A 14,371-nucleotide genomic window follows, 5' to 3' on the forward strand; every position below is an offset into this window, starting at 1 on the left:
CGTATGAGGTGTGAATAATGAGTATGATTGCATGAAACCTAGAGTGCTATTACAAATTAGGGGACAGTTGCAACATAAGCACTTGACAGCTTGTCAACAGTCTGCCCCCCCCAATGTATAAGGTGCATGTAAAATTGAGCCCCAGCCACCAACCTCTGGGTAACGCACCTGTCCCCCAGGGTCCTGTATGTGGTGGTCTGTAAATACTACTTTATAATTAAAAAGGAGGGACGGGTGGCTGCACAGCACAGCGAGCAAAGCCAAAGGCCTTCCAACTGTGGCCTGTGTGGCACCCCACCCAAGACCCTACATGTGTCAGAGGAAGCGGGCGGGGGTTGGGAATGCTTAAGTCTGGCAGCACTGATGCCAGCTATGTTGCAACCCGTGTCAGCAGTTAGGTGAAAGGCAATCTTGGGATTACTCATTAGCTAAATGCCAGTGACAAATAAAGATTGTGGGGCACAGTGCAAGTGGTGTTTTCCAGCTGCACACAGAATATTATAAAGTGGAGTCTGAGCTCAAAAAGACATTTTAAGGACATGTTTGTGTCCCTGCAGTACGTAAATCCAGCCAACAAAGGGTGTGTCCCAATTCAGGTACAGCTAGACCAGTAGATGTTCTTGGTGTGCAGGCTGTGATCAGCTGACCTGCTGCTCTCTGTGCATGTACACACCTGGATTCATCCAGATGTGAGCAGATGTCCCCTGAGCTGTCCTGGCTGATTCCATCCTCTACACTGACACTGTTGATGCTGTCTTTATATCAGCTAACTGTGACCATGAATCCACAGCCACTGTGCACCAGTCACACACTGGTCTTTACTGTAAACCAATCAGAGTGCAGCAAACTCACCTGTATATCCTGCGCTGACCTGCAGAGGATTCTCATGCAGTCTTTAGATAACACAGTCAGTCTGTCTCAGTTCGTTTCAGTCCGTCCTTTAACACTAAGCTCTCTCCTTCTTTATCATCTGTCTCCATCTCTGTCTTTTCTCTCCCTGTCAGATCAGCAGCCGGACTTTAGCTGCAGCACACTGTGAGACAAACTGCACACACACAGTTTGTGTGTTTGCTGATGTTTGTTCAGCTCATAGAAATGTGTTTGTGTAAACATGTAGGGAGTAAAAGTAAAAAGTGGTCAGAAAAAAAGCACTGAATCACAGATACCTGAAAATTATACTTTAGTACAGTCCAGAAGTATTTGTACTTTGTTACTTGGCAGCTCTGCAGGTTAGCTGTATACTTTGAGGTCTAGCCTATCCCGAGGTTCATGGCAGGGTGGTGGCTGAAGAATAAACTTTTAAAAATATGTACTCCAACATAACCAAGGGTCATATATATGAGAAACAGAGAAAAGTGCGTTACGTTTACAGGTTTGAGGGATTAAAGTTCTGGAAAAGCAATTAAAAAGCACAGAATTTCCTCCCATTCCCTGCACAACATGAAAGTAACACTCTGCATGGCTTCAGTAAAAAAAAGACAGAGGTCAGGGGTCACTGCCCCAGAGATACACGAGTATTTCTGTATGCTTTGCATCCAGTTTAATCAGAACAGTTTTTCAGTATTATTTATTATGCTGTTAAGCATGTTATGAAGCGTTTATAATATCTAACATTTTACTAGCATCCCTAGGCGTGTTTGTTTTCTCCACCCTCACAGCCTGCTGCCCACAGACGAAGGTTCTTGTAACAGCTGGTGAGCACTAGAGGGCGCCAGAGCTCCAGCTCCAGACACGAGGTGAACCCGTGAGCTCAGAGCTGCTTCCTCTAATGACACAGGCTCAGAGGTTATCCTCCTCCTCCCCATCATCATCACCGTGGACCACCATGTCTGCTGACACACTCACACATTTCTTTTTAAACAGCGTACATTTGAAAACCAGAAGAGCCCACAGTGAGTTACACAAACATGTTTTTGAACTCATTTTGAGAAAAATGTTTAATCTGGTTTTCTAAATTAAGCTTAATTCATCCCAACGAAGCGAGAGTGCAGTGAAAATGTGACAAACAGGAGAAACATATCACTTTGTGTCAAACTGCAAACGTTACATGCGCGTTTGATTGGCTTACAGGTTTTATCGATTTATGTCGTGTGATTATCGTCCTGTGGGACCTCAGGGTCCTGCGTCGGTGAGCCAGTGTTTTTGGTTTTGTACTTTTTCTTTTGATTTTATTACAAAGTATGACTGTCTGTTTTGGTTCTGTCCTAGTATTTCAGCTTCCTGGTTTGGCAGTACTTCCTGAGTTCTAGTTTTTAGGTTTTGTTATTTGGTCTCCTGGTGTTTATTCTGTGCTCCCTCTTCTCTGTGTTCCCTCTGTCTGTCCATGATGTTATTTTGTCTGCTCATGAGTCTGCGTCTGTTAAGTTCTGTGTCTCGTCTGGATCTCTCTGTCTGTCGTGTACTTCATGTTTTACTTTGTAGGTCTGTGCCTTATGCCTGTGCGTTCAGCTTTGTGCTCTCCCTGGCTCGTCAGCCGTGTCTCCCAGCTGTTTCCTCTTAGCTCCGTCCACCTTTTGTATTTAATGGCTGTGTCCCAATTCAGGGTCTGCAGCCTTACAGGCCGCATTTTAAGGCTGATTACGTCACAGCAATGTGACGAAGGCTGTCCCAATACAAATAATTTTTTTCAGTACATTGTGTTGTGCATTGTGATTGTTGTAGACCATTGTCCATCAACCTAGTACAGTGTCTCCTGTACAGCAGCGGGCCCCAACAGGGCCATGGACCAGTGCCGGTCCGCTGAGTCGGTTTCCCTGTGTCTTTTCCCGTGTCGTGGTCGTGTGTCTTATTTTGAAAGAACTATTCACGCGTTACCATAGCGACCAGAGAGCAGCACATAGGAGGACGTTGTTGGCACATTTCAGGAGGACGCTGCTCATAAAGTTACACAATTACACAGTGAATTCGCGTTTATTATTATATTTACAAAATACCACCGTTTTTGTCTTTGTTTGTATAATTTTATTTTGTCGTATTTATCTGCGACACCTTAAAGGCCGGTCCGTGAAAATATTGTCTGACATTAAACTGGTCCGTGGTGCAAAAAAGGTTACGGACTGCTGCTGTACAGCACAGAATGAGTTTAGCTTGTCGAATTTATATAAATCTGCCCACGAAACGTTCTGCACGGTTTCGTTTTATAATACTGGACTTATGTTTCTACGATGGGTTGAACTTTACGAGAGTTTAAACAAAAGAGAAAAGTGTGAAAATGTTCATGCATATCTGAGGAAACTGTATAAAGCATGTAGTGAGCGCAAGGGCGTAGATTTGGTTTTGGCGTTGGTGGGGACGGATGATTCAACCACCGAACCTGCCCTGTTTCTGTTTTCCCCTCTTTTGTCTTTGCTTCTTTAAAAAAAAGGAGAAATATACTACCCTACATATGCTATTCTACATGCTTTTAAGCCATTTAAGCTGGGATCTTTTATTCTAAACATGAACTACTGTTACAGCTACTGGTGTCCCACACAACAACTCAACGTCCACTATGTTTAGGAGCCAAACACATGCCTGCTCCTCTCGTTAACTGAGATAAACTGCTGGCATATTGGTTTTCCATCTATACTGTCCAGTCTCTCCTGGTGGACCTTAGCCCTGTTTTTACTCTTCTGAGAGCACTGAAGCTTCTTTCATCCTCAGTACCTGTGTTTTATCCTCAGATTACAATTATTATTCTGAGCTTGATGTGCCTCACCTTTGGCCCTGGCTCCTCCCCTCTGACTGCACTAGGACATACTGCCACCTGATAAAATAACACATATAAAAAGTGAGACATGTCACTTAAGATTCTTTGTCAAATATACACTAATGAATCAATTTACATCAGCAGCCTAACAATTGTCATGATAATAAATTCTAGTTAATCTATAGCACCAAATCATCAGTCAGTGACCTGTGACCAATGTTCCCTCTAATGTTTCATGTGTGTGAGCGAACACACAAACTCCCTGAGCATCCCTCGGACCGCTGTGAGCAACAGCAGACGTGTGCACTGTGGTCACGCCAGCATCGAATCCATCCAAGTTACATGTTTATTAAAATAATCAAATCACAGCATTTACATTTCTGTTAGACGACTTTTAATTAACTGCTTCAGCCCACTGACAATGAAAATGTAAAAAAATCTTGTTCATGACCTGCAGCATGTTAACACTATTGGAAGGAAAAATAACTTCAACTCCAATTTTGAAAACACAACTTTCTTTATTTTTAATAAAGCTCTGACTGTATGATGAGTCTGTGGTCTGGGAGAGAGTCTGTAACTCTGTCTGCAAATACAGTAAATAATGACCAATGTTGGGTAATTAATTATATAGTTACTTCTTCAGAAAAGTAACTGAGTTTTTGCAGCTGTTTACCTAAAAATGCAGCCAAGGTGTTTTTAAATAAACATTTCAAACTATTTACAGAACAATCAGCTGTTCTGCATCAAATCTGATGCCACACAAATTATTTGTGTCACTCCAAAAAATAATTTCTGTCCACTATGAGATGAAGGAGAACAGCAGCCTGATACCTGCAGGCCTGACAGCAGCAGCAGTGACACATCTGCTGTTGTGTGTATTGCATGTATGTAAATACCAAAAATAACTCCTTGTAGCATTTTTGAGGGTTTTTTTCTTTTCTTTTTAAAAAAAGAATCGGCGTCGGTGGCGTCGGCCACTTGCCCCTCCCTTTCTTCCCTCCCCATCTTCAGCTGCCTCCCTATTCCCGCTCTACCACACACACCCACACACGCAGGGCTTGGGGCGCAGGTATGTCACCAGGGTGCAGGGGAGGCACTCCCCCTCTGTCCCCTTCTGGCCGCCTGTGCCTCAATTTTATTCTGCAACCTAGACATCCACATTACTCACACTCTCACCTAACACATACATATAGGGCCTTGGGGGTGGGCACGTTTTACAGCATCCAGTGGATGGTCGGTGTATTCCAACCCACCTCTGGCGCTGGTGCCCTGCCCTCAATTTTAAATGCATTTAGACACTGAGGGTTTTCGGGAAGAGTCGCGCTGCTCTCTGAGAGGAATAGTGCACAGCAAAATCTCCAGTGTTAAATTAACACTGGAGAGTGTCTATATGGGTCCACACCTCTGAGTGTTAAATTAACACTTTTGACAGTGTTATATGTTTAAAAGTAACCTAGTCAGTTTTGAAGATAAACAATGGCTAACACCGAGCAGTGCTGGTTTTCTAACACTGGAAAATAACTCAAAATGTTAGAAATAACCAGGCACGGTTCCCCCCCTTTGGTGGTCCTCCTCGGGTCCTTGTACTCTGGGGCCTCTGGATGTCTGGGGCCTGGATCTCCTCCATACCTGCTTCATACCCTGGAGGACGGGGCTGTGGCCCCCCCACTCCCTCTAGCAGATCGTTACATGGAGAAACCTTTGGAATGCTGATCCACACAGGTATGCACACAGGTGTACACACGGGTATTCACAGACGCGGACTACAGCTTTCTTGGCTGCTGCCTCAAAGCACATTGTGCGCTGTCTATCTTACGTGCTGCACAATATCGTTTATTATTTAGTATCTACTGATATCTACTGCTAGCTAGTTTATTGTGATGGTGCTGTTCTTTTTATTATGTTGCTCTTTGTTGTTTGCTTTCTCCTGTTTTTTTTCTCCATACAGGTGATCCAGGTGTTTTGTTTGTTTTTCTTTCTTTCTTCCCCCCTTTCTCACCGTCTCTTCTCCCCTTTGGTTTTCTTTCTCTCCCTCTCTTTCTTTCATTCTTTCTCCCTGTCCTATCCCCCAGTCATGTCTGTCCCGTTTGTAGCAACTGAAAATAAAATAAATTCATAATTATAATAAAGGTCAATCAAATGGACCAATATGGCAAGGCCATGATGATCCACTTGGTAAAATAAATCCGCTTGGCATCTTTCTTGGCCTTAAGACAACAATTCTGATGGTAAAGATCCAAACGGGACACAAAAAAAAAATCGGGTTAATTTGATTGGCTGTGCTACAGCTCACGCACACATACGTACGGAGTGTGGTTTGAATTAATGATGCACACTTTCTATATAATATGTGTGTTAAATTTTATATTTGGGGTGAAATATCAAGTCTTTTCAAGTAAACCGGTTCAAGTCCAATTCAAGTCCCAAGTCATTGGTGTAAAAGTCCAAGTCAAGTCACAAGTCTTAGAACATTTTTTCAAGTCAAGTCTAAAGTCATAAAATGAATGACTCGAGTCACATGACTTGGACTCGAGTCTGACTCGAGTCCAAGTCATGTGACTCGAGTCACATGACTTGGACTCGAGTAACATGACTTGGACTCGAGTCCGAGTCATGTGACTCGAGTCCACACCTCTGCTAATGGCTACCAAAGATTTTTAAAGTTAAGGAAAAGTATTTCTGTAAATGTAGGTTTCAGTCGGACACACAGATCCGTTTGTGTCATCACATCCTGATTTTGAAAGTAAGCTGATAAATGAATGGCATGCTGCCTTCAGAATACCTGATCTGTAACTCACGCACCATCCTTGGATGTCATCGCAGCTTTTCAGTTTTCCTTCCACCACACCTGCCAGAAAGAAGAACATCAGCGTCGGCGATCGCAGGTCAAGTATCCGTGTGTCCCTGCGTGTTAGTCACAGTGTCCTGGCATATTGTGTGGGCAGGTTGTCTCTTAAAAGTCTAACAGGGACAAAGTCTGTTCATTAGCTGTGGTGCATTTATCTAAAGCAGCAGCGCTACTGCACAGGGAGAAATCCACTAAACTACATTTAAACGTGTATTACTCGTACAGCTGCTCTTGTTCTGTATTTCTTCATATATTCTTCATATATTTCTATATTGTGTATTTTGTTCTACAGTTGTTTTATTTTTAACTTTAATTTTGATATTTTATTTTATTCTTTCCTCGTTAAATTGACCCTTTATTTTAATTTTGGTGGCGTGGTGGTGGTTCGCACTGTTCCCTCAGGTTCCACTCAGCCACTGAGCTGCCAAACTTAACAAAAGCAGGAACGCTATGCTTGATGCAGAATTTTCTTCATGTTTCTTTCCAGGTTAAACCACAATCGACAGCCACAGCATACACGTGGTGTGTGTGTGGTTTTCTGCCTCTTATAACCCCAGTGATTGTCCTGTGGTTTGAAATCTCGTGTGATCTTGTGAATTTCGTGAGTGCAGGCAACTAACTGCTCTTCCTAGACTGTATCAGGTCATCTGAAGAAGAACAAACTAAGTGGTTGAATCTCATCCATCATGATTTAATTGGATTCACCATAGAAACATGAAACTATTTTGCTCAAGTTAGACTTTTGTAATGTAACAACCACCCTATTTCCTTTTTTTTGAGTGTACCTGTCTCTTCTGGGTTATGCCCCCCAGGACTGGATGTATTGGAAGTTGTTGTAAATCTGTTTTTGTTGAACGTTATGTAATATGAACACAACATGTACTACACACATAAGTTACATTTGTTCATTCAACAAGATTATCATTGGACAAACAAATATTTTACTAGTTCATGTAACAAGACTGACGTTTGATGTGCCAAAGTGTTTAAACAATATAACCTGAATTTAAATGAATTTAATTAGACTAACTTGGTACAAACATGTTGATTGAATAATTACATACAATTCATTCATTCCTGATGGAAGCTGTTTAAAGCTCCGTAATAAAAGCGCCCTGCAGGGCGAGCGGCTTCTCTGGTTCAGAGTAACGTGCTGTTTGTTTGCTGAGTGCAAACACTGAGAGGACAGAAGATGTTTGTACTCTTGTATAAATATACAAGTATGTGATAACAGCTTCAAGTGTGCAGATCTTTAACATCTATCCAAGAACCCCCCCGGTGCCATTGAGACGAGCAGCAGGGTGACTGTAGCAGTTTAGTGGTTGACATGCAGGCTGAAGGGTCACGTACCAGCAGCTTGGACAGACGTGTTCAGGAAACTGGACTTTCATTATTAGTTATTCTGACTCAGAATAAAGCAACACCCCCTCCCCTCCATTTAAATTTCTTATTCAGCCTGAATTAATCCTAATTAAAGCTTTAAATCCTCATGTGATAACACAGCAGCAGAAACAAGAGCAATTTTCCTCCAGTAAATAATCAGTGAGAGCATGCACAGTGTGACAGGAAGGAGCAATTCCATCATTATTATCAGCGAGGAAAGGCTGAATGTGTGACTGTGGCTCCCCCGCTGTGCTGATGGCAAATTAAAGTGCATTTAATGGAATAATTAAAGCGTAATCATACCCTCAAACCCCCCCTCCCGACCAAGGGGTAATGTCCTCTGCCATGACCTCACCGCAGGAAGCTTCGACCTTCCTGCTGAGCTGGAGCTGCATGTTGCCCTCATGCCTGGGCGAGCTTCTTCCCACAGTCCAAAAGGTGGGGGTCATGGTCACAGCGGTTACCATAGTGACATAGTAGGTGTTTGTGATGGATGTAATTGATGTGCATGAAAGTGATGAAGATGATAAGAACAGATTGCTTCCTCTGACTGCTTGTTGTGATGTTCGGATGTTAACCCGGCGGCCTCACAGAGTTCCTCACACCCACGTATGGTCCTGGACTGTGGACCAGTCGACCCCGAGATGCTGCTGAAGCCTTCTGTGAGACACACACGCTGGATTACTGTAGTGTCTTGACCTGACAATGTAAAGCCCCAGAGTGAGTTGAGTGGACCAGTCGCTCCCAAAGAGCAAGAAGAGCAGAGTCTCACATGATCATGATGCTGCTCGGTCCCTGAACCATCCCCACATGCCTGCATCAGCTGCAGAAGACCTGTCCAACAAGGTTGAGGAAGGAACGTGAGTTTGACACCTGATTCTATACCAGGTACATATAAGTTAGGTTTTGGATTGAGTGGTGTGTTTATGAAATGGTGCGGGTCTCGAGAGCCGCACATTTATCAGCAGTAGGCTTGGGGCTTTGTTGGTACTTACAGCTAGTGCTGCAGTGTCACTGGATGTGTGTAGACATACATGGTAGTAGACGTAGTATCAAATTCAAATTCAAATTCAAATTTTATTTGTCACGTACACAGTCATACACAGTACGATATGTAGTGAAATGCTTGGACAACTGCTCGTGACCTAAAGAAAACAAAAAAGGAAAAGGCTATGAATAAGATAGGAAATAAATATGAAAAATTAAAAAGGGTAAATTTAACTAGGAAGGAATAAAATATAAATTAAGGTTAAAAATGAAATAACTGTACAACACAAATTAGAATGAAGGGTAAATTTAACCGGGAAAGAATAAGATAAAATATATGAATTAAAGTTGAAAATAAAATAACTGTACAACAAAATACACAATATAGAACTATATAAGAATGTATGAAGAATTATAAATAAATATATACACAATAACAGCAGCTGTACAAGTATTAACTGGAAATGAAGAATATAGTGACCAGTGTTGTGCAATCCACATTATGTCTTGTGCAGTGCAAATATGCTTAAAGTGATTTAAGTGATGAAGTGAAACAATGTCCAGTGTGTGTAAAAACTGTATGTGTGGGTCAGTACTGTGTGGTGGTGTGATTGAGAGACCGTATCGCCTGCGGGAAGAAGCTCCTCCTCAGTCTCTCTGTGTTGGTCTTCAGGGAGCGGAATCGCTTTCCTGACCTCAGCAGAGAGAACAGTCTGTTGTTGGGATGGCTGAGGTCCTTCACCATCTTCCTGGCCTTGGTCCGGCACCGCCTGCTGTAGATTGAGTGCAGGTCAGGGAGCTCGGAGCGGATGGTGCGCTCAGCTGACCGCACAACCCTCTGTAGAGCTCGTCTGTCCTGCATGGTGCTGTTCCCGAACCAGGTTAAGATGTTTCCCGTCAGGATGCTCTCTATGGTGCACGAGTAAAAGTTCCTGAGCACCTTGGAGGGCAGTTGGAAGTCTCTCAACCGTCTGAGGTGGTAGAGACGCTGTCGGGCCTTTTTCACCACGGTGTTGATTAGGGATGGGTACCGGTGTCCGGTGCCATAATGGCACCGGTTCTGACATAAACGGTAGTAACCAGACCGAAAAGCAGCGCACATTTCGGTGCTTTTTTTTCCTGAGCTGTGATACACTTCTAGCCAATCATTTTACGTTTCCGAGGATAGTAGGCGGGTCCAGGTACGTACGTTCTTTTAGAGCAGAGCTACAGGTTTAAAATGCCCAAGGTGAAGCGGTCAAAGTCTGGCTGTACTTCACAGCAAAAGATGCAAACTCAGCAGCAACAAGTGCTTTAAGCTGATACTGTGATACTGTCAAAGGAGGTAACACCTCGAATCCGATGAAACACCTGGCGACGCATAGCGTTTTTTTTAAAAGCCCAGAAATGCGCCGTATTTGATAGCTTGCTGCGAGACCTCACACCGTGCACGTCGGGTGGGTTGCCAGTTATCGGACCCGGAGCAACATCCCCCAAGAACCCGAAGAGGAGAGTCCTGGCCCCTAGCCCTGCCAGTGTAGCAGAAATGATGAGGATGATGATGCAGCAGCAGCCGTTCTTCTCTGCGTGAGTAGCTTCATGTTCGTGTGTAATTTACATTGAGTAGGCTAACCACGTTATTACATTTATGCATGTAAGGTGAACTAGCAAACATCATCATAGCTACATGCGGCTGTCTTCTTGTTTGATGGCAGATACTCCCTTCACCCTGGCCAAAAATGCTAAAATGACCAAAGAAAAAGTGGAAAACAGTTAAACATGAGAGGTTTTTGGACAAAGTTTGTGTTTTTCCCATTGATTAAGCACTGCTTCCAGCCAAGAGTGATACCATATATGCCCCATAGCTGCAGAAAAGGCTAACATTGTTATCTTTTTACAAAAAACAGCTAAACATGAGAGGTTTTTGGACAAAGTTTGTGTTCTCCATTCTTTAAGCACCGGTTCGAGCACCGTTTAAGCACCGGCACCGTTTCAAAAGTACCGATTTGGCACCGGTATCGGATAAAACCTAAACGATACCCATCCCTAGTGTTGATGTGACAGGACCATGACAGGTATCCTCCACATACACCTGTGTACTACAGCATCTCACTTTGGAGGAGTGGTGAGGATGTTGTTCGACACATCAGCTCTGTCTAGTCTAGGATCACCAGGATGTCTGGGACATGTAGATGCATTGAGAGCTCAGTGCAGTCGCAAGAACAGAGTAGGGACCAGCGTGTTATTAAGTAACGCGTTACAGTAACTACGTTATTATTGTGGTAACGAGCACGGTAACTAGTTATTATGCCAAAACCAGGAACGCGTTACTCGTTACTGGGATTTAGATAAGCTCGTTACTCGTTACTGGGATTTAGATAGGCTCCTTACTCGTTACTTCGTGTGGTGGCATCGCAGAGCTTCCACAGATTCAGTAACATTAGCAAGTGGTGGAGGCCAGCAGGTGGATGAAGGAAGGGGAGGCAGGAGGAGCAGAGACCCGAGGCGGCCGCCGGTCCAAGTATCAGGTGAACTGAACTTCAGGTAAGAAGTTATGACCTGCAGTCCATCTGGGTCAGATATGAACCAAGTTTAGGTGGAGTTTATTTTCGTTGTGCTGACTTTTTTCATACTGTGTACTAGCTAGCATGACGGAGTTTCTATACTGCTGGGTGGGTGCTATGATGTTACTGATGTTGAACTTTATTTTTGTTCATTTTGTTCTTTCACTGAGCGGCAGGAGAAACGGCCCTGAAATGCCACAGCGAGACCTCCTCCACAACCAGATCCCCGAGGCTAGCTGATGAAGGAATAGCTGTTCGGGGACAGTTCAATGAGGGACGACTAGTCCAAGTCCCGCTGCCAGGTCTCAGGCAGAAATAAGAAGTCCAGTTTTTTAGAAGATATAAAATCGTTAAGCACGAATGATTTATTAGTCAATGAGCGGGCATTAAAAAGCGCCATGTTCAGCGGGGTGGAAGCATCATTTTTAGCAGAGGCTCGAGTCAAAGGACGTAAATACTCGGGGTTTGAGCCTTCACGCTCGTAGATTCCACTCACCGAGGGGATGAAAAGCCAGTCAGCAGGAGAGTCTGGATGAACCGTCCTGAGGCAGCACGGTCTCAGAGAGCCGGGCCCTGCGTATCCAAGCAGGGACGTGGAAAACAAATTCCCCTCCACGGAGCTGTTCTGAGCAAATATAACAAAGCACGCTCGACATCGCTTTCCAGTCCGCCGCCAGAAAAGCCTAAGCTTCACCTGGATGTCAATGGCAGTCAGGAACCAGTTGATCAAATCCATAATTCCTCTTTTAGGTTTTAGAGAACAGACTGTGAGATTCTTCCAGGGTAGAGGGAGAGAAGTAGACAAGACTAGACAGAGGCTACGTCCACACTGATGCGTTTTCGTTTGAACGCGCATCGTTTTCTCTCCGTTTTGGCCTCCCGTCCACACTGAGACGGTGTTTTTCCCAAGGAAAATGCAGTGATTTGAAAACGCTCTCGAAAACGCATACATTTCAAAACGGAGCTGCCCCGTCACAGTGTGGACACTCGAAAACGCAGACTTTCTAAAACGATGACGCATTTTAGTCATGTGATGCAGTCATGTGACCAATTAAACAAAGACAGCGGAGGGCGTTATACAGCAGCTGTTTTGTTTGCTCAATTTTGAGAGCCCTGAAAAAGATTAACATCAGTTTGTACATGCTCCATGCTCCTTTTGTGCAGGACTGGAACGTAAGCGTTTTCAGCTGTTTCAATGTGGATGCACAACTCCGTGAGAACAACTGAAAACACTAGCGTGGACACAGAGCGTTTTCAGATGAAAACACAGCTTTCAAATCTATCCGGGCTGGTGTGGATGGAGCCAAAGACATGAGAAAGCCAAGCAGGAAAGATAAGGGAAGGGAGAGGGAGAAAGTGCGACCGCCCTCGTCAAGAGCCAGAGACGAAGTTGAGGTGGTTCAGGCATCTCATAAGGATGCATCCTGGGTGAGGTGTTCCGGGCATGTCCTACCGGGAGGAGGCCCCGGGGCAGACCCAGGACACGCTGGAGAGATTATATCTGGGCCTGGGAACGCCTTGGTGTTCCCCCGGATAAGCTGGAGGAGATGGCTGGGGAGAGGGAGGTCTGGGCTTCTCTGCTTGGGCTGCTGCCCCCACGAGGCGGCCCCGGATCAGAAGAAGATGCATGGATGGATGATAAAAGGAAAAGGATAATCTTGTCACAAAATCCCAACACAAAGATGTCTCAGTAGCTCTCTGTGGAGATCACACAGTGTCAACCGCTGATGACGAGATGCTGGGAGGAAGATGAGTGGTGCAGCTGGAAACCTGTGGTTTTAACTAGCGCCTATACACAGACACACACTGAATGTCACTGTTCACTGTGTGTGAATTTGTGGTCAGAAACCGCTGGCATCCTCTCGACTATTTTCAGGACTGGTTGTCATGGGAACAGGATTGATATAAAAGTCACCAGGTTGTGGTGATTTTGCATGTGTGCGTGCGTGTGGACGGCAAACACACACTCCTACATTATGGGCCTGATGTCATCTCACTGCTTCAACACGATGGCGGTGCGGCGGGCAGACGATGACATCACAGAGGTCGTGTCAGAGAGAAGGAGGAATTCAGCGCGTTTGTTTCTTTATCAGTGGATACTGGGTGTAGTTCACTGGTTTGTTGGGCACGCTGTAGCGTGCTGTACTCTGTCATCCACCCGTCGACCATCTGTCAGCCTCCATGCATGATGACTCACACACACACATGCAGATTATGGAAATACAGGCTAATATTAGCTCTCCATATGAGCGTCCACAGGGCGATGATGAAGCAGCATCTTCTTCCTCCAGTCGCTCTGTTTGTCCTGCAGGTTTTAAACTGAGACGTGTCAGTGAAACCCAAGCAGTCGGTGAGGAGGCATCACAAACACAAAACATCTGAACAACGCGTCACGTTTGTGTTCTGAAAACACACGAAGCCGTCTCCATTGATTATCGAATGAGTCTGTGTGGCGCTCTTTACTTTGACAGTTATAAAGAAGGAAACGATCGACCGTGTCGACACAGCGAGTGAAAGCTGAAGAACTGAACAGGAGCTCATCATTAAAGCGCCGCCAGCTGCTAACAGCAACACCAACAACCGATCCGGTGCAGTGTTAGTTTAATATTAATCTGCTGTCCTCAATTGGGTTTTTATTTATTTATGGCCACATGTCAAAGTCCACCCTTCATTTTAATCAGGAACACCTTTCATCTCATTTATATCTGCAGACGCTGTGGGTATAATGGGAACGTGTGGTTGCTTTTAGGGAACATGTTGAATAGTTTCACTGCTGCTGATGATGAAGGGAGCTCGTCTGTAGGAGGACGGTTCTCCCTCTGACTTTGTGACGTGCTTCATTTGAAGGTAGCACGATGTTTATGCTTTTTAACTCCAAGAGGCTCCTTCAGTCTTAAAAGCTCATGGGGACCTATGTCCACA

Source organism: Astatotilapia calliptera, chromosome 22 (genome assembly GCF_964374335.1).
Source record: "Astatotilapia calliptera chromosome 22, fAstCal68.1, whole genome shotgun sequence".
Classification (NCBI taxonomy): Eukaryota; Metazoa; Chordata; class Actinopteri; order Cichliformes; family Cichlidae; genus Astatotilapia; species Astatotilapia calliptera.